At 36.6% G+C, this 20,447-nt stretch overlaps 1 pseudogene; it reads left to right on the top strand.

The window, feature by feature from the left end:
* Positions 1-5,970: 5,970 nt before the first annotated feature.
* The window catches only part of LOC114508020, a 90,454-nt pseudogene continuing 75,977 nt past the window's right edge, over positions 5,971-20,447 (top strand).

The raw sequence follows: 20,447 nt of genomic DNA, 5'->3' as shown, positions 1-20,447 counted from the left end.
TATCATCAGAAATTATTTTTGAAGAAAAAGGCAAAAAGAATATGGATTTACTCTGTTCAAAATGGTTATGTTTTGCATTTGGAATATGATATACAATTCTGGTCACTGCATTTTGCAAAATGTGTAATAGAGCTAGAAAGGCACAGTAAATCAAAAAAAGAGATATCAATCACTTCCATTTACAAAATTGAAGAAGGAAATCTAGGAAGATTAGAGCCTTTTACTGAAAAATATGAATTTAAAGTAGTCATCCAAATCTAGTGAACTAAATATAAGGGGCTTTTTGCATACATGGAAAAGACATGCTTAAGAAAAAAAGATGACAGGATATAGTACACTTACATATTTGTTTATTTCCCATATTGGGATGAAGGCTGCTAAGTCTTCACCAGAATCAGTTTTCTCCCCTTTGGGGCAAGTAGCTTGACTACAGTTGCCAACATCTCCTGCAATTACATGTAGCCTTGTGACCCAGCTCTACCTGATGAAAATGTGTTGTTTCGCCTAGCCTAATGGAATTTTAATGTGTACACCTCTGTGGCTGACAGGGAGGCAGACAGGCATACTTCAGAGCAGGGGTGTCAAACTCATTTTCCCCAGGAACCACATCAGCCTCATGGTTGCCTTCAAAGTTCCAAATGTAGAGCTCCTTGCCCCTAGTTAAGGAGTAGTTACATTTATACAGTCCTAAAATTACATTTGGTCCTTTGAAGGCAACTGCAAGGTCCCTGGTGAAAATGAGCTAGACACCCCTGCTTCAGAGGTTACGTGGACCTCTAATGGCAGAATCATTAGGCAGGTTTTCTGGTTGGTCATGTATAGAATTCTGCCTTCCCCTTCAAAGACCACCTTCTGTGGACTCTTTTGTGAATGAGGGGGGAAATATCTACCATGTTTAAGCCATTTTATATATGTTGTTAAGTCTTTTTTGTCAGAACAGTCAGTGTTATCCTGACACAAGACAACAAGAGGTATTTCTGCACAGAAGAGACTAATGCTGATAGAACACAACCCCTTCTTATCCATTCCCCACCAGTGATCCTGGTCCCATTTTTCTTTGTCATGAAAGGGCATGGCAGGCAAATCTGAGTCCCTCATTGATCCCAAAAATGCCAAGCTCACCTCTTTTCCAGTTTCTGTTTTTCCTTAATCTGGAAAGATTGTCCTTTTGCCTCTCTCCATACATTCATTTCTCAAGGCCCGTTCACTAAGGTCTTTTCTATTCTGAAGTCACTATTGTTCTCAATTATGAGTTGAGAATCTTATTATCCATTTGACATTTATTTACATATGCTCTTGCCAATTTGATGTTCAAGACTGAATTCTGAGAATGGCGGAACAATATTTCTATTACAATCCTATCAGTATCTACTTCACACAATGAATGTTCAAATCAACAGATGTTAAATAAATTAGTGAGAAGTCCTCAGGTGAAAAATGTGAATAACACAAATAATACTTTAGGTTATTTTGTAGAGAACACCTATAAGGGAGGAATAGGGAATGCTTTCATTGAGGTTAAGGAATTTCCTTTTATAATGACAGAATTTTAACCTGAAAATATTATATTTAATATACTACCAAGGCACTCTGTTAAGTATTTTGTCTATTTTCATCTCAGTTAATCCTCGTGACAGTTTTGTCTTATAACTACTGTTTTGTACATTTTATAAATGAAAAATAGAGATTCAAGAAAGTTATTTAAACTTCTTAAGGTCATTTAACCAGTAAATAACAAAAGAGAATTCAAACTTGGCTCAGCCTGAATCATACCTACTGGTTTTTCCGCAAAGTAAAATGCCACCAATTTCTAATTGGAAAAGATAGTTCCTACTAAAAAGTGCATAGACTCATTGTGTGACATGTCTTTGGACACTTCAGATATTTTATAATACTTTAAGTATGGTGGAAGTACATATACTTCCTTTAACAAACTGGCCAAAAAGTGTAATGGTAATTAGAAAGTGGCATGTAGTACTATAATTCTCTAAGAAATATTCCATGTATCTGAAGAAGAAAAATGAATATGCTAGAAAATGTAATAAAATTATTTTTATTATTCTGATTTTATATAATTTAATTAAAATTGTCATTATCAATTTATCATGTTTTATTTGCATTTAGGGCTAGATGTCTTTGCCTCAAATCATAGGGCAATAACTGTATTGTTTACCCTTTCATGAGCCTTTTAGGGAATGTTTAATTTTATTCTAACCAAGCTCTGGATTTTCCAGGTTAATTATTGCTGAGTAAGTGGAAGATGGAAAAGATTTTATATAATTCTGCCTGAAGCATTCTGTGTCTTCCCTCATTCGACTTACTACTCGTGTAAAAAAATCAGTGACTGCTGTTGGCAGATGGCCCACAACCTGCTTATATAATACTACTTCATGTTTTCTAATGGCCTTCACTGCAGGGATCTCAAACTTTTGAAAACTTACATCCATACAATACTGCAATAACCACCACAGGCCTGTTTACAAGTAAATAAATTGCAAAAGTTGATTAACAAACCCCGGCTGAGTGCTCAGCTGGTTAGAGCCTCATCCCAGTTTGCCAAGGTTGCAGTCTGATCTCCAGTCAGGGCACATATGAGAAACAATCAACGACAACAACTGAATTTAATAAAACAAACTAAGCAAACAATTCGAACAGGAACAGAATCATAGATAGGGAGACATTTGGGGGTTATCGGCTGGGAGGGGGAAGGGAGAGAATGGGGGAAATGTGCATGGATTAAGAAGTATAATTGGCAGGCACAAAATAGGGGGATGTCAAGAATAGGAAGTGGAGAACCCAAAGAACTCACATGCATGACCCATGACCATGAACTAAGCAGGGAATGCTGGAGGGAAAGGGGGTACCAGGTAGAGAGGGATAAAGGGGGAAAAATGGGACAACTGCAATAGCATAATCAGTAAAATATATTTTAAAAAGAAACAACCAATGAATTAATGAATAAGTGGAACAACAAATCTATGTTTCTCTCTCTTTTCCCCTCCCTCTCTGTCACTCTCTCAAAAAAAAAAAATCAATGAACCAGTCTCCAGCATAACTCTTGTGCCACTTACACTCACCACTAGAGGAGTTTAATTTCTCACACATTTTATTCTCATCATCTATCTCATGAGACCAAAGACATACCAATCACAGATTCAAAATCTGAGCTCTTCAAAGAAAAAAAAGTATTTGTATTGATCTAATAAATGCCATTCCAAGATAGATAATCATGATCATTTATTAATTTCTTTGCCATTCTTGGCAGGAAGTGGGGGCTATTTTTAACCATAGATAGTAAAAGATTCAAATAGCAACTGTTAGATTCTCCATAGAGGGAAGGTTCCTTGTAAAGGGAACAATAGATATAGTTTCTTTCTAGTCCAGCAATTTTCAACTGGTGTGCCACAAGAATTTTTAAAACATGCAATACCTGATTATTTAGTCAAGGGTACTGATCTCTTTTCCCACGTTTTTTGTCGGCTCAGCAAAAAAAATATATTTTTAGTGTGTCGCATGCTGCTGAATTTTAGTAATTAGTATATGTGTGCCATGAGATGAAGAAGGTTGAAAATGCTGCCTTGGAGCATGGACTGGCCTACTGCCAGTATCCTAGGGCAATGAATTCCTTTTCACAGATAGCCTTGCTCATTCCATCTGAAAAAGACTCTCTGACATTATGCTCAGCAGAGCAATTGCTGGTTCCAGACTCAAGATACTGAATTTTCAATTACACTGCCACTATAATCAAATGGATGCTTTGTTTAAATACCCACATTCTCTAAGCTAAAGCACCAATGGGGAAAAATGAAAAGAAAAAATAAAAAGTATAAGACATTTAAAAGAATAAATACTGGAAAAAGTAATAAAAATTATTTTTTAAAAGAGAATAAAAAGTAAATAAATAAAAGCCTGACTGGCTTTGCATATGCCACAGGATTTGAAAGCATGTTGAAATACCATCTTTCCCCACACTTAAGTTAAAAATTGCAGCCTATTAACCAACCCATGGAAAATCAGAGCTTTTCCATTAGTCCTCCCTTCTCATTTTCTCTGATGCTTTTATAGCTTTGTTATTATCATTCATTATTTCAAACTTCAAGGAACATACAAATTACTTGGGAATTTTGTTACCACACTCAAGGGCTTCACCACTTGGGGTGAAAATTCAAGAACAAGATGCTTATGCTGCTGTTCTATTCGAGAACAAGACGTGGTCATCTGAAAGTAGTTTTATTTAATTGAAGGAAGTAAAGGAAACAGGGTTCATATGCCAAAGCTCTGTCTCTTCAAGGGGAGGATTAACTAGTGCTTATATACACTATTTCTCCCATTACTCATGTGTAGTTACCTACATTTATCTGGTTGAGTTCCCGTCAAGCTCATCCTGTTTACAGCTGCATCTGCAAATAGTAGATACTGTGCTAAATTTTAACATTTAACAAGAACAACATTCAGTAAAAAACCACCCAGGCCTGTAGACCCTTGTCTGATCTAACAATTTTGTTTAAATGCAGATTCTGGAGTCAGGCTGGAGAGTCTGTTTTCCCCCCAACTTCTTACACAGTGCTGATGTGGGAGGTCAAGAACCATGCTTTGCCAAAACAGACCTCAAACAATTGCTACAATTTCTGGCTCCAGGATCAGCTGCGCTCCTCTCACTACTCAGTGTTTTTTATTTGTTTTTTTGTTTGTTTGTTTGTTTTTAATTTCACTCTCTTTACTTCCTCTCTCATTCTTCTCATGAGCTATTTCAATCTTGAGCTACATTTTACCAACTCCCCTGCAGCAGACCTCTAGGGTGAAAGTGCCTTTCTCCAGATAAGACTTTCATTTGGTTTTGCCTTTTATCTAGAGGTACAAAGGGGCCACTTTAATATTGGAAACATAAAGTTTGAGACAAGTTTTCTTACAAAATGTAAGGCAATTTAAAGAAAGATGTTATTTTCTTTCAGCTTCCTCTCCCCCTGTAGCCCTCTGGTGTTTCAGCTTATTACTGGGAGCATCTCCTGTCATACCGTTCACCATCTGCAGACTCTGGGTTTTTGTTTCAGGCCTCCTCACCCAACAGGGCTGTTAAAAGGGGAGCTGAACATTTTCCAAATCAGCAATCGCTTTCTGCGCAAGAGCAGCCTGCAGGTTCCCATTTCCCTTCAATTTGGGCCTGTTAGTACTTCACTATATTGTCCCCTCTCTGATGCACCTTAATATTGTTTTAAATATATTATTGTCAAGTTAATTTTTTCAACAAGGACACTTGTCAAAATAAGCTAGCTGCCATTTTTGAAAATATGAAATCTGTGATCACTTTAAAAAAGATGTCAACCCCACTGCATTACACGCTCTTTAAGAACATGAACTGGGTCTCCTTTGTATGCCACTATATTTCTAGCACCAGCACATAGTAGGTGCTCAAACTGGTTACAGAATGAAGGCAGCCTGCTCCACTGAGCAAAGCCAGGAGATCATCTATAGCTGGTAAGGTGGGCAGGCAGGCAAGGAAGAGAGATGATTTTAAGGTGGGCATCTAAAGCAAACTGGTGTGCTGCAAGGCATGACCTTGCTCCTGGTGCCAGGTGGTTCACCTTTCCTCTGGATGCACTTGAGAATGAAACCTACGACTAGAACAGTGATTTTCAACTTTTTTCATCTCATGGCACACATAAGCTATAATTACTGTAAACTAAAAGCTCTGTAGCTCACTAACAAACGTATTTTTTGATGATCTGACCAGAAATACAGGTATAATTTTGGTTCATTCACACTACATGGCTGTTGTTGTGTTGGCTGTTGTCATTTTTTACATTGACAGTCTAAGGGAAAAGATGTCAGCACCCCTGACTAAAACGTCAGATGTTGCATATTTGAAATTTTTTTGCGTCACACCAGTGTGCCTGCCACGGCACACGGGCTGAAAACTGCTGCTCTGTGGTAATGACGTGAGATCAAGAAGCCATGGTCAAAAATGTGATCATGACGGAGGAGATGCAGCAGGACTTGGCGAAATGCACTATTCAGGCACCGAAGAGCTGTAGTGTATGGGACATTGAGACTCCCGTGGATAAGGAGTTCGGTAAGAAGTCTAACCCCATCGGGCACGGCATTGTGAAGAGGAACTTGGGTAGTCCTGTGACACGTAAAGTCAACTAATTTATCCCTTTCTACCTGGGCCAAGTGGCCATTGACCTTTTCAGATCCGGTTAAAAACATGAACTGTGCCATGTGCGCAATGATCCATCAAAAGACAAGAACTGTAGCCTCAAGTGTAAATTCCAGAAAATTACACCTTCAGCCTTACTAAGGGAACCCCTCTACCTTTGGACCTTTATTATGTTGTCTTAAACAGGGCACTCTTTGTATTTTTTTGTTGTGGTTATAAAAAATAATAATAAAACAAAAAACAAACAAAAATTAATTTAACTGTGTTTTAAAAATTAGAAACATTTATACTAACTTGATACATATTACTTTAAACATGAAAATGTGCTATTAAGTATTGACAACTTTTTCTTACCATTATTTCTTTGACAGTGCTGTACCATAATTTGTTCAAAAAATATCATGTGTAGAGGCAGTAGTAAAAAAATAAAGTCAAAACAAACCCAAACTGGGTAGTAAACAATTTCTTGAGTTAAACAAAGGGAGGCAGATTCATCTTGAGAATTAGATTGACTTATCTACATATTGGCCAGGGTAAAATGGTGATCACAAGTCCATTTTTCTCTTCCAATAGTGACTAAGGTGGCAAGCCTTAATGGACATGGTTTGTCCATTTCACACAGTAATTTTTTACATGCTATTTTTTTTTAATTGAGGGCTTTCCCATATAAAAATGTGGATTTCTTGTTTTGCTATTACAAATACATTTTTTCTTTTTTCTTTTTTTATTGTTCAAGTACAGTTGTCTCCATTTTCTCGCCACCACTTTCCCCTACCCCACCCACCACACCTCCCACCCTAAATCTTGCTTTATTTGAAAAATGAAACTGAAAGCACTGAGACCATGCCCGCCCGGCAACAATCAACTAGAGTTGGGTAGCAACTTTAGAGCTGCTCCTGTTAAGGGAAATAGATAGTAAACAAAAGCAGGCAGGAGGAGGAAGACATGCCTCACCCACTAACTCAGCAGTACTGAGCCTGGTCTGATAAGACTGTGAGGTGTTCTGAACTTCACAAACAAAACTATGATAGAGCAGGAGGATTGAAGCCCTTGAAATTTTGTGTGCATTGCTTTCAAGGGAAAGAAAGGCTTTGTTAACAGTTTCACTAGCTGGGAAAGAAAGCTTTGAGATGTGTATTAATCCCGAGGTCTGGAGGAGGGAGGAAGAGGGGGCACCTAGAAGCTGACTAAAGTATATAACTCCTGGAGTCCCAGTAGTTTGTGCACTCAGATTGTCTGGGTGACCACTTGCAGCTTTGGGCTCAAGTGTACAGAACAAACTTACTAACAAGCTTACTAACAGATTTATTTCCCCTATACATGTGGCATTCAGACTAGTTGGGTGTCTGCCTGCGGCTTTGTGCTCATATGTGTTTCATAAATAAACTTGCTCTCTCATTTCTACTATTCATGTTTGTCTCTTGCTTGAATTCATCTCTGGCGAGTGAGACAAGAATTGAGGAACAAGCTTGGGGTGGGGGGTGGGGATGGAGAGGCATGAACTCAGATCTCTCCCTAGTAATAATATCACCATCTGTTTCCTTTGCTGATGATCAGACATGCCCAGGTCTGTGTTCTCATCCTCATCCCCATCTATCCAAATCTTACCCACGATTAGGGGCATGTCCTCCCTGAAACTCTTGTGGATTACTGTATTACTATCTGAGTCACTCAATTTGATATATATCATGCACCAGATTAAAATGTTATTTATCGTATTAAGTAAATATATTTTCATTATTTTTACCAATATGTTTATAAAAGAAGTGAACTGTATCTCATGTGTTATCCACAATATTGCTTTTTACAAGGAAGACTCTATAAGTACCCATGATGGCATAGCTCTGAGATCTAATAGATTAAATCAAAGATCCTACAGCATCAGATTTTCTCTCCATTAGAGAATCTTTCCTATCAACAGACAAACATGTTTCTATTCCAAGTAGGTTTTCAAAAAATCCTTTCTTGACTTCATGTCTCCCTCTAGTGATAGCCCATTATCTATTCTCCCCTTTGTAGCTCATGTTCTCATCCAATATTCAGGGACTTAAACGTCCAGCCTAAATACATGTAATAGTTATATCAAACTTATCCTGTCCAAAATCAACAACGACCCAAAGCACTATACTTGCCATTTTTCACAACTCATTTAACTGTCACTTCATCTCTATAGTTGTTAAGGCCAGGTATCTTGGGATCATTTTTGAACCTTCTCTTTCTCCCATATCCAATATCTAATCCAGTGGCAAATCTTACTGTCTTAACCTCCAAATTTATCTGGATTCTAACACTTCTTACCTTCCACACTGTTACTGTGATTACTCCATCATCTCCTACTTGAATTACTGCAGTAGCATTATAGTAGCCTTCTATCTGTTCTGCCAGCTTCCAGCCTTACACAACTTTAGTCTGTTCTCCATATGCTGTAAGTAGCCAGAATGCTGTTATTGGATCATATCACCTCACTGCCTCAGACTTATCCAATGACTTCCCATCTTAAAGGAAAAATCAAAGAATTGCAAGGACCTACCAAGTCCTATTGATCTTAACCCAACTTTTTTTATCCCCTGGCAGTCTCCCTTCTACTCATATTCTTCAGCCCCATTGGCCAACTTGTTTTTCAAACATACCAGTAAGGTTTGTGCCTCAGGACCTTTGCACTTACCATTCCCTCTGCCTGGCACACTTTTCCTTCCCATGTACACATAGCTCCCTGCTTTTAGGTTTTTGCCTTTTAGTTGTTTATTCCAGTGTCACCATTTCAATGAGACCTTACATGAACCGTCTCTTTAAACTGGCAATCTCTTTAGCACTTCTTATTATTCTTCATTATTTTGTTCTTTCTTCACATCAGTTATCCACATGATATACTATATATTTTATTTATTTATTTTGTCCTCTCAACTAGAATGTATACTCCATTAGAGCATGGGTTTTATTTTTCTGTGCTGTTGTTTACATATTTAGCCCCAATACCAAGAATAGTGCTTGCCACATAATAGTTATTCAACAAATATTTTCTGAATGTACATGGTTGAATGAATGAATGAATGAGTGACTAACAAATTAACATTATTGTAAAACTAGCTTATAGGTGAAATATAATATATTCCTTCTGGTAAATTCATAGGGACATTCCCACACTATGATTGGGTGATACAAATAACTCTTTTAGACTTAAGTACCACATACACACTATTAGCTTATTATAATTTTTTCTCTTTCCTTGAGCTTGACACTTACCTCTCTGATGGAAAATATAATAATAATATAATAATAATATTCTTCAGGCACTACAGATTCAATATGCTCCAAATTTCATCCTAGTCCCTCAAATTTACCTGTTCTATTATACTAACTATCTCAATAAATAGCAACAGTTCTTGCCCAAGCCAGATATGTGGCAGTTTTCCCAGAACCCTTCATTGGTATAAGCATATCTCAGGTCTCCAGTGATAAAAATTTCAGGAATATCCCCCACTTTTTCTTATCTTTTCAAGAAACTATGGCAAGCCAATATTTTTAATCCTCATATGAAGATATGTTTATTGACTTCAGAGAGAGCAAAAGGCAGGGGTTGGGGGATCAAGAGAGAGAGACATCGATGTGAGAAACATAAATTGGTTGCCTCCCATATGTGCCTGGACTGGGGATTGAACCCACAACCTGTTTGTGTATAGGAGGACACTCCAACCAACTCAGTCACCCAGTGAGGGAAAGATAATTTTTGAGAAAGAAATTTGTGTGTGCAGGGCAGGTTCTGTTTTTTCTCTACTGTTTGCATCCAGCAGGATAGAAGACCCATATGTATTTTCAGCCACAGGAATTTTTTCAGCATTCAAAGTAGAAGCTGAATAATTCCCAAGGGCAGAAGAAATGAAAGAGTATGGGGATGGGGAGAGAATGAATGCAAACCAAGACTTTAGAAGAGACAGTTATACTGAGTACATGGTACCCCCAAGGAGGCTCTGTCACAGCCATAGTGGTGTTCAGACCTTCCAAAGAGCCACACCTCAATTATAACCTGGGAGCTGCGAAGTCCCCAGATTGAAAAGAAAACTGCGTGAAGACTAGGACAATAACACTCTTAATGAAAGCAAAGGGACCAGTGACCACTGACCTCCTTGTTTCTGTAGAAAACTTTGAAGATCTTGAATATTAGCAAACACATGCAGTACTGAATCCCAATAATTGAGATTAAACATCCCACCAGTCTGCAGACTAAGGTTCTATCAGCTTTAAATTCATATAAAGAAAATACATAATTAAGGTATTTCAGTATTTGTAGACAGAGGTTTATATAATTTAATCAGTCATTTCTCTCTCTTTTCTCCCCCTCCCCAAGAATGAGTCATTTCAGATAAAGGCTTTTCTGAACAATCAAAGAACTAAAGGGTCTGGGGGAAGCTCTGAGGCTCCATGCAAGAGTGCAGTCTCGCTTTTCATCTCTCATTTCTACTTGATCAAAAAACGTTCAATAGGTAGAGTTATCCACTGACACAAAACGGAGTTCAGCAAAAACCACCATCAACTCATTTAGGGCCATAGTCTTCCCCCAAACCGAAAAGCTTAGAAGAGTAATGAAACAGAGAGTAGGAGTTGGCAGTATTGCAAAGGTGATTGATAAGGGCAGAAAATTATGAACTCGAGCAAGTGAGTCTTGCCTCAAGCATCTGAATGCAGCCATTTTGATTAAAGGGTATTTTTAATGCAGCCTAAATCAGCAAATTCTAATTACCCTTATCCAGAATTATGAGGCACAGATATCCTCTACGCTTACCCCTCACTGCCTCCCACTCCTGGGTATAAAGTGGAAGGCAGAGCTTGATTGTGGAAAATAGACAGGGTGTTAGGTACTAATAGCTACACAAACTATCTTTAACTAAGATTCCTATGGTTACCACACTCACTTATCTCTAAAGAGCCATCAGTCATACTAAGCAAGATATGTTTGTCTCAGAAGTCCTTTTTATAGTAAATAATCTACCTTTTAAACTGACTTCTTTCTCAGAATTAAATTGTTTTACTAATGTCACCTTATAAATAGAGTTGCATGCTTATTTATTAGGTGTTCTATTTGAAGCTGTAAAAGGAGATGTATCTCCCTCTTTTGCTTTCATGACTGTTGACTTTATCAATTAGGAACAAATATAGGCCCTTGTATGATGGGGAAGGTTTGTAAAAATGGTTATTTGTATCTTTTAAAGAGTACTGGTAGTGTTCTTTTTCCAGACTACACTCAATTTCACTTTGATATTTTCTTATGATTATATTTGAACTATACATTTTTGGCAAGAATAAGATAGAAAAATGAGATAGAAATTAGGTGATTTTTCTCAATGTCCTTTTGTTCCAAGATCCAGAATGCATAAAAAATTCCCAGCAAATGTTCTCTCATTTCAGTGGCTAAAAGACTTGCCCTGGTTTTGTTGCTTAACTAGTCTGTGCAACTAGTTTATTACTCTGTACAGTTTGGGTACCAAATTATGACTTCCTCATACAGCTATTGTGATGATTAAACAAGGTTGCATTTATAAAATATGTGGGAGAGTGCCTAGCACGTAGTAAATTCTCAATGAATGGTAGCCATTATTAGCATTCATTAATAAAATACATAGAGCTAACATGCATTATGCATGTCCCTGCTTTCATTATTTAACTCGTTTAAACCAGTGAACAACTTTATCAAATAAAATTCACTTTAGACTACTAAAGCACTGATGCTGGTAAGATCTACCTATGGATGCTAAAATTGGTGGGTGAAAGTTTAAGAAGAAACTGGATATTTGCATAATTTCAATGTATCTCCCCCTAGATATTTATTAATTAAAAAGAGGAAAAACAGTAACTTTACAATGGAGAAACCCAGCAGATACCACTGAAACTAAATAACGTATCAACATCATGTGCAGCTTGATATGATACAGTAAGAAGAGCAAACATTTGTGACATTCTATCCAAAAGGAATAACTTCAATCTAACTCAGAAAACAGAAGGCATGCTCAAACTGATTAATATTCTGCAAAATATCTGGCCAATGTTCTTAAAATTATCAAGGTCAAAAATACAACAAAAGACTTAAGAATTGTTAAAGATTGGAGGAAATTAAGGAAATATAAACTCTAAACACAGTCTGGGATCCTAGATGAATGTTGGGTCAGAAAATGTACAATACTGGAAAAAGTGGTGAAATCTGTATAAAATGCGAAGTTTAGTTAATAGCATTGCCCTGCTCTGGATAGGCACTGGCCTGTAGTGTGTGCATTCTTGAATTCCTGTGAGAAAGATTTCACAACAAGAGTCCAGGTGATTTTGAGAATATGTTTATTAAGGCTGGGGACAGTGAAACAAAGGAAGAACTTAGGACAGAGAAAGTAATGAGAGAGAGCCTAGGTAGGGCTGCCTTGGATCTCTAGAATAGTTATAGGAAAGGACTGAGCCAAGGAGGGGCTGACTTCACCTGGAAGTCAGAGGAAAGGGGACCCTGGAGATGGGATCAGGGCTGGGTAGGGTAAGCCCAGATGGAGCTGCCACTGCTCACTGCTGCCCTGGCTGCAAGTCTCCAAGGAACCCTTAGAATTTAGGAGGAAGTAAAAAGTTCATGCTCAAGAAGGGGCCTGGGCATGCTCCTGGGTGAGCTTATGCTGTGTCTTTGTTCTGAGGGCTTTTTATCTTCTTTTTGTGGGTGAGGATCTTGAGGGAGGTTTTTAGCAGAACATTCATGGTTTTGCATTTTTAATATGTGGATGCGTCAAAATGAGTGCATGGGGGTTTGGAGATATTCTTTGGTCAGCTATACTATTTTACTTCTTCTTGGGTCTGTTGGCTTTAATGGTTTTTTTGTAATTTGTTTCCCTGACTTCATTTGTCCTTTGCACAAATGACATTAATTGGATCTCTGTTCTTTATTTTCCAGGCCAGGGAGATTCGAGCTGTGTATTCTTTGGTTAGGGAGGAGAGGTACAAGCCATTACTCTCAAGTGTCCTTGGTTAGGGGAGATAAATTCTTGCAATTTACCAGCTGGCAGTAAGTTGCTCAAAATGTTTGGCCTTGTCTCATTTTCTTATCTCAGCTTCCCCATTCCATTCACCCAGGAATTTTCCTAGCTTTTTACTATCCTGCCTCAAGACTACTCTATCCTCTATCCCCCTAGCACATCCTTTAGATACAGGAGTGTCCAACCTGTAGTCCACAGGCTGCATGCATCCCAGAATGGCTATGAATGCAGCTCAACACAAAATTCTAAATTTACTTAAAACATTATGAGATTTTTTTGTGACCATGTGTTGCAATGTATTTAATGTGTGGACCAAGGCAACTCTTCTTGTAGTGTGGCCCAAAGACACCAAAACTTTGGACACCACTGTTTAGAACATCTAAATTTCTATGGTCTTAAAAGTAGAGTTTTAAAAAACTGGAAATAAATTAATATACCTACTCACTCTTTTTTTTATGAAGCCACTGAAGGTATTTTATACCTGCCTTTTGCCCAGCTACTACCAGTACACAACATAAGTTATACAAATTTTGACTTCTATGATGAAACTTTTCTGAAGGACTGGTTAATTAAATTAACATCTCCATTAAAATTATGTGGTTTCAGTAATTTTCAACTTAACTGTTTGGTTACTGACTATATGAACAATTAAGAAAGTTTTCTAATTATTTGAATATGTGTTAGTAGAAATTCACATTAAGAATACATTAGGTCCCACATAGCCACAGTGATACTAAGAAAGAAGAACATAATTGAGGGAATCATGCTATCTAATATCAAACTATACTATAAAGTCATAGTAATCAAAACAGCATGGTATTGGCATAAAAATAGACATGTAAATCAATAGAATAGAATAGAGAACCCAGAAATAAACAAACACCTTCACAGTCAATTAATATTAGACAGAGAAAGCAAGTACATACACTGGGCTAAAGGCAGTTTATTCAATGAATGGTATTGGGGGTATTGGACAGATATATGCAGAAAAATGAAACTAAGCCACCTTCTTATGTCACACACAAGAATAAATTCAAACTTAAATGTTAGACCCCAAACCATAAAAATCCTAGAAGAAAACATAGGCAATAAAACCTTAGACATTGCTCAGAGCAATGTTTTACCTGATATATCTCCTCAGGCAAGGAAAACAAAAGGAAAAATTAGCAAATGGGACTATATCAAATGAAAAAGTTTTTGCACAGCAAAGAAACCATCATCAAAATAAAAATACAACCCAAGGAATGGGAGAATGTGTTCACCTACACATCCAATAAGGTGTTAATATCCAAAATTTATAAAGAAGTTACAAAACTCAACACCAAAGAAACAAATAATTTAATTAAAATATGGACAGAGGACCAGACCTGCATAGACAGTTCTCCAAAGAGGACATACAGGTGGTCAATATACATATGAAAAGATGCTCAACATCACTGATTATCAGAGAAATGCAAATTAAAACCACAATGAGATATCAACTCACACTGGTCAGAATGGCTACCATCAATAAATCAACAAAAAAAAAGAAGTGCTGATGAGGATGTGGAGAAAGGGGAGCTCTTTTGCACTGTTGGTGGGAATGCAGATTGGTGCAGCCACTGTAGACAGCAGTATGGAGATACCTCAAAAATTTAAAAGTGGATCTGCTTTTTGACCCAATGATCCAATTTCTGGGAATATATCTGAAAGAACTCAACACATTAATTCAAAAGAACATATGCATCCCTATGATCATTCCAGTGTATTTACAATCACCAAGATACAGAAGTGGCCCAAGTGTCCATCAGCAGATGAGTGGATAAAACAATTATGGGGAATTTGCACAATGGAGTACTACTCAGACGTAAAAAAAGAAGAAAATTTTATCCTTTGCAACAGTGTGGCTGAAACTGGTCATTATGCGAAGTGACATGAGCTCATCAGAAAAAGACAAATATTGTACCATATGATTTCACTCATATGTGGAATCTGATGAGCAAACTGCACTAACAAACAAAATAGAGACAGACTTATAGATAGAGAGCAGGATGATAGGTAAGGGGGTAGAGAGAGGGGGTTGAGGGATGGAGCAACACGGAAGAAGGACTTATAGACATGGACAACACTGTGGTGCTTGCAGGGTAGAGGGACTATAAGGGGTATAAATGGTAATGGAAAGAATAGAATTAAAAAGCCAGAAAAGATATTAAGGAAATTTAAAAAAGAATACATTGTACTTCATTTTTAAACCCACAAGACAGTGCATGAAGAGGCTTACTAGAATTTTTGAGGAAGTTGTATCAGTAACTGTACTTCCTATTACTTCTTTCTAAATTTTGAGCATGAAAAATAATTAGTACAACCAAAAAAAGCTATTCGTGGTATCAACAGTATTTTCCTAGACCTAAAATTTAGTTATTAATTGTCTTAACACTAAATGTGTAGGGTTACTAATTTTGCTTTTTATTGAAGTCTTTCTATTGAGACAGGGTATTTTACAAGCAAAAAGAATGTTATACCCTCAATTCCTGTGGTTCCACACATTTAAATCTGCTTTACTTTCCTTAGCGAGACTGTTTTTAAAGAGGATTGGATGAATATTTATTCTTCTTGTGACAGACATTCAGTACAAGCAAGTAAGACTGTGATACATTGGTCTTGTTAATCTCTTTATATTTTCCTTGAAAAAACTCAATGCATTATCTTGCTCTAAATACTATATATGGGCTATGAAATAAGCAATCCTTTAATATAAAATACCTGTTTGTTTTATCCAAATAAAATTTCTTTAGAATACAGTTTATCAAATGAAATTAGAATACATGATTACCCCTCCAGTTAATATTAGTAAGGAAATCTTATCAGTAGATAATACTATATAATTAAAATTCATATACATCATATTCAAAGAACAAACTTACCATAATTAACTTTTTAAATGTACTGTTTTCTAAAAGTATATAGTTACTTAACCATGGCTCTGTCAGAAATATTAAGTATTCTTTTACTTAAGTATATAATAGAATTGTAGTTAAATTAGAAAATGAACAGGAATGCTATCAAATAATTTGTCTGTTTATCTGTGGGATATAAGTAATGACAAGGAAAAATTCTGACATTTCCTAAATTAAATTACTGGAGGCCAAAAGCAAGCAAACAAACAAGCAAACAAGTAAATACTGCAGGCCAGAGGATGGGAGGAAGAGACAAGGGCAGTTAATTAGTTAACAGAGCTTGGAGCTGAAACCAATTAAAAAACTCACTTTTCTGAATTTATTATTATCAATATGTTGAAACTGTAAGTGAACTCCCAGGAAGCTATCCCAACTCTTATCTATAAAGGAATAGCTGACCACAAAATGCCATTGCATCTTCCTCGTGAATGAACTCGCTGGACTTTTGGCCACAACAAATGCAGAAGCATGAAATATTTCTTCCTTAGTAAGTATCCCCCTTTCCCAGAACTAGCCTAGTTTCACCTTTTTCTGCACCCTTTATCTATAGCCAATACCAATTTATCAGCCCCAGGATGGCAGAAATATTTGTCTTCCCTACCTAGCCCGCCTGCTGGCAGTTTAGACTGCATGGCCCAAGACCTGGTCCTTCTTTCTGACTAGCATACAGCTCAATATTTTTTTTCTTTCAACATAGCTTTTGGCTTTTAAAGTTTTTATTGAAAAGCAGATGTGAGGTATACATATTAAAACTATATCTTGTGAGTAATATCAGTTTTAGAAACCTGATTTCCTGATTGTTATCACATTTCACACCAGTTTGAATGAAGCTGTTGGTTTTGGCTTGTGGATTTTGGTAACAGCTATGTAATTTCTGTCTTTTTTCCCTTGCCCAGAGCTTAGGGGAATTTTCAATATTTTTGTCATACATTTATTTACTAGTAGAAAAGGCACTAATTAAAAGAAGTAAAAATTTAAAAAAAGGGAAAATAGTCTCATGCAGACATAAGAACCTGTGCCCATATAATGAAGAAACTGTGATCCATTCCACACTCAGATATCAACTCCTTACACATTTTGGGATGCATTATTCTTCTGGGAATCATGGCACAGTTAAGTTAAAGCTGGGGGAGTGGATATCAGCACCAGAGAGGTAGTATACTCTAGTGCTTCAGTGCAGGACTCAAACCCAGCTCTGCTCTGTGACTTGTGCAGTTTGCTCAGTACTAATAATAACTAACCTACCCAGGGACCCAGGGCACTTACAATGGCCACAAGCTATTCTAAGCTTTATGTCAGTTTAAGCTTCACAACAGACATTATGTGGATTAAAAAATTAAGGTTACTTCGCTTTTTTCTCCATGTCCACTGTAGTAGTAGTATCGAGGTTTTACCTCAGGTAGTTCACCTCCAGAGCCCATGCTCTTAATCACAAATCTACACCCCTCTAAGCTTTAGTTTACACCCATACAAAGAGATAGCCAGGTGAGTATAACTGTATACTCAGCCTATTGTCAGAATATAATACATTTAAGCATGACTAAAGGGTTATCAAAGACCTTTCATATAATAAGTTTTAGGTAAGTGTTGACAAGGGCTAAGCTGGTGACAGAGTAGCTACAGTGTCTGCAATCATTAAAATAGAGTTTTAGAGGTTATCTTATTTTTATTAAATTTTGATTTCCAAATTAGATAAATTAAACTTAATCTTGAAAGGGAAGTGCTTGCCAGGGCCATTGACTATGGTAATTAAATAAACTAATTTTTAAATATCAACTCTGTTTGGCAGTGTGTAGAATTTTGAACTTTGACAAAAGACAAAGAACATTTAGTGTGCAATAAAACATTCAAAAAATAGTAATCCCTTGGCAAAATCACGAATTGGTTTTAGATATTGATTGGCACTGAGAACAATATTCTAGGACAGAATTTACTTGGTTGATAGGCTGGTAGTATCCCAGTGGTGTTGAACCCATAGCTTCACAAGTCACAAACACTGTCTGCTGTCATACAAATGCCGCATATCACCACCGGCTTTCACACTAGGGGTCTGCCTGCTGAGATTCTGAGGGCAGTCCTGGGAGGTTATAGATTTATCCTCCAGACACAGTCTGCCTATCATTGGGTTAATCATTGACCCTTCTTGAGCCTCTGCATTAACAGTTCTTTGAAGCAAGATGTGAGCACCTTGATATACCAGGAAATTGTCCAAGGCAGCTCTGATTTGTGTTCTGAATATGTGTCAAGAAATTTACAACCTCATATACTGAGGAGCTTACACTACTTTGGTGAATGCAGATTGTGAGGGAAAGTTGGGAAATGAAGGGGCAACAGTAAACCAGATGCCAATGGACTGGCTATATGTCTAAAAACAGTGATTGTATGTCACATGTATATTTTTAAGTTAGTATATGATGTTTGGGTCTGGGGCCCAGAAATTAGTAAACCCAAACTGAGATCTTCTATTAAAATATTTGTGCCAGTGTTTTATTTTCGTGCAGCTTAGAGAACTCTTCAGTGCTCCCTTATTACTTCCACAAGTAATTCTTTCTTTGTATGTAAGACTGCTGCTGTTCATTTTCAATTTTCTTAGCATATGTGTAACCTCTATAGAGAGCAGCTATAATCTAGACACTGATTAAACAATTATGTTAGCTGAAGAAAAAAAAATAGAGCTTTTTGAAAGTTTTATTAATTGGCTTGCCTTTCAGAAGTTGCTTTGAACAATGACATAAGATTAGCACAACTTTAATTGCTTATAAAATTCAGATGGGCTATATTTAATTTTCTCAAACTTGATTAAAATCATCGCTTGTTAAGCAAATAGTATTTTGTCCATTGCTGTTTACTGATTTGCCACCTTTTAGTAAGAATTTTGGAGATAATTCATTGAAAGGAAAATAAAGAGGTAAATATTCCTAACAAAAATCCAAATAAAATGATTTGACAATGAAAAGAACATTGTTTACCTAAAAAAGTATTATATGTTTTAAAAAGTCACATATATAACATATATACCTCCAAATTTAAATAACTAGGAAAATCATTCACCTACTAGAAATCATTGTTTCAAGAGTTTCCAGAATGTTCCCCCATCTTTCAGCAGCTCACTCCTACATTTGTGCTACTGCTTTTTTTTAATGGAGGGAGCCACATGTTGAGTTATGATACTGTAACAGTCTTTAATAAACAGAAGCATATCTTAGATTAACATAAACATTTGTTTTAATTTATGGTTATAGAAGACTTTCAAGTAAAATTGAACAGCTTTGATTGCTAACAACAAAACTAATACGGTAAATTTTAAAAACACAATATCTAACATGGCTAGATTACTGAACTAGTTTTCTAGGGTACATTTATCCGCTAATAATAGATCATTCACATGCCTTGAATAATTTACTATTAAATTTTTCATCTGCTAACCCAACCATAAAATTGCTTCTTTCCTTACCATCAAATGACAACATTGATTTATAGTGATGTTTGAGTTCAGCTAGGGAGATACATACTCTTAGGGATAAATATACTTTGGCCTGCATTGGCAAAACAAAACTTTAAATTAAAAATAAAATAATATTTTTATTTTTATCACATGTGCTTTTTTCACTGTGTGTTTTTTAAGCTAATAAAATTGTCTAATACATAACTGTATTTCAGACTTTTATAAGAAAATAATTTGATGGGAGAAAGGACAGATAAAGATGTATACACAGTCATAAATTTCAGACTTACTATTTTTTCCCTTTCAATTTTAGTAAGGTTTATAAAAATAATTTATTCAATTTTGGCAAACTGCTCAAAATCAGAGCTGGTTTCATGAGCATGGACCCCAGTGCGATTACAGAGGACTCTGTGCTTGGGAGTGCCCTGTTCTGGATCAGTCCTTTGTTGTTACCATGCTGACGTTCTTCTAGTATGAATACCAGGCCCCACCTCCTGTTTCACACTGGGCCTTACAACTTATGTTGCCAGTTCTGTTCAAATGCCCATTATATTTGTGATTGTAATATTGCCTACTTTAGTAAAAGAACTATAATCAATTTAAATGTTGTGAATACATCAGCCATTATTGGTTTTCCAGCCCCTTTACTGGAAGAATAGCACACTCAAGATTGGGTCCTATAAATCATATTGCTGCTTTGAGAATTGACCAAAGCAGATTTTTCTCCTCCTTCAACTTCCTTAGATTTAACCCTTTCAGCTTCCTGGGATTGCAAGTGGTATCCAGCAACTGTCTTGGGGGTAGGGGTTAAGTGGAGGTGAGTAGGTGGGAAAATGGAGATGGAAAGAGACTTTGCTTAGGGTGATAGCTGCATGATGCAGTGTGTAGATATTTTATTGAGTTGTACACTT

Source organism: Phyllostomus discolor, chromosome 10, assembly GCF_004126475.2.
Source record: "Phyllostomus discolor isolate MPI-MPIP mPhyDis1 chromosome 10, mPhyDis1.pri.v3, whole genome shotgun sequence".
NCBI lineage: Eukaryota > Metazoa > Chordata > Mammalia > Chiroptera > Phyllostomidae > Phyllostomus > Phyllostomus discolor.
Note: the sequence above shows the minus strand (reverse complement) of the source record. Positions and strands in the feature narration are given on the sequence as shown.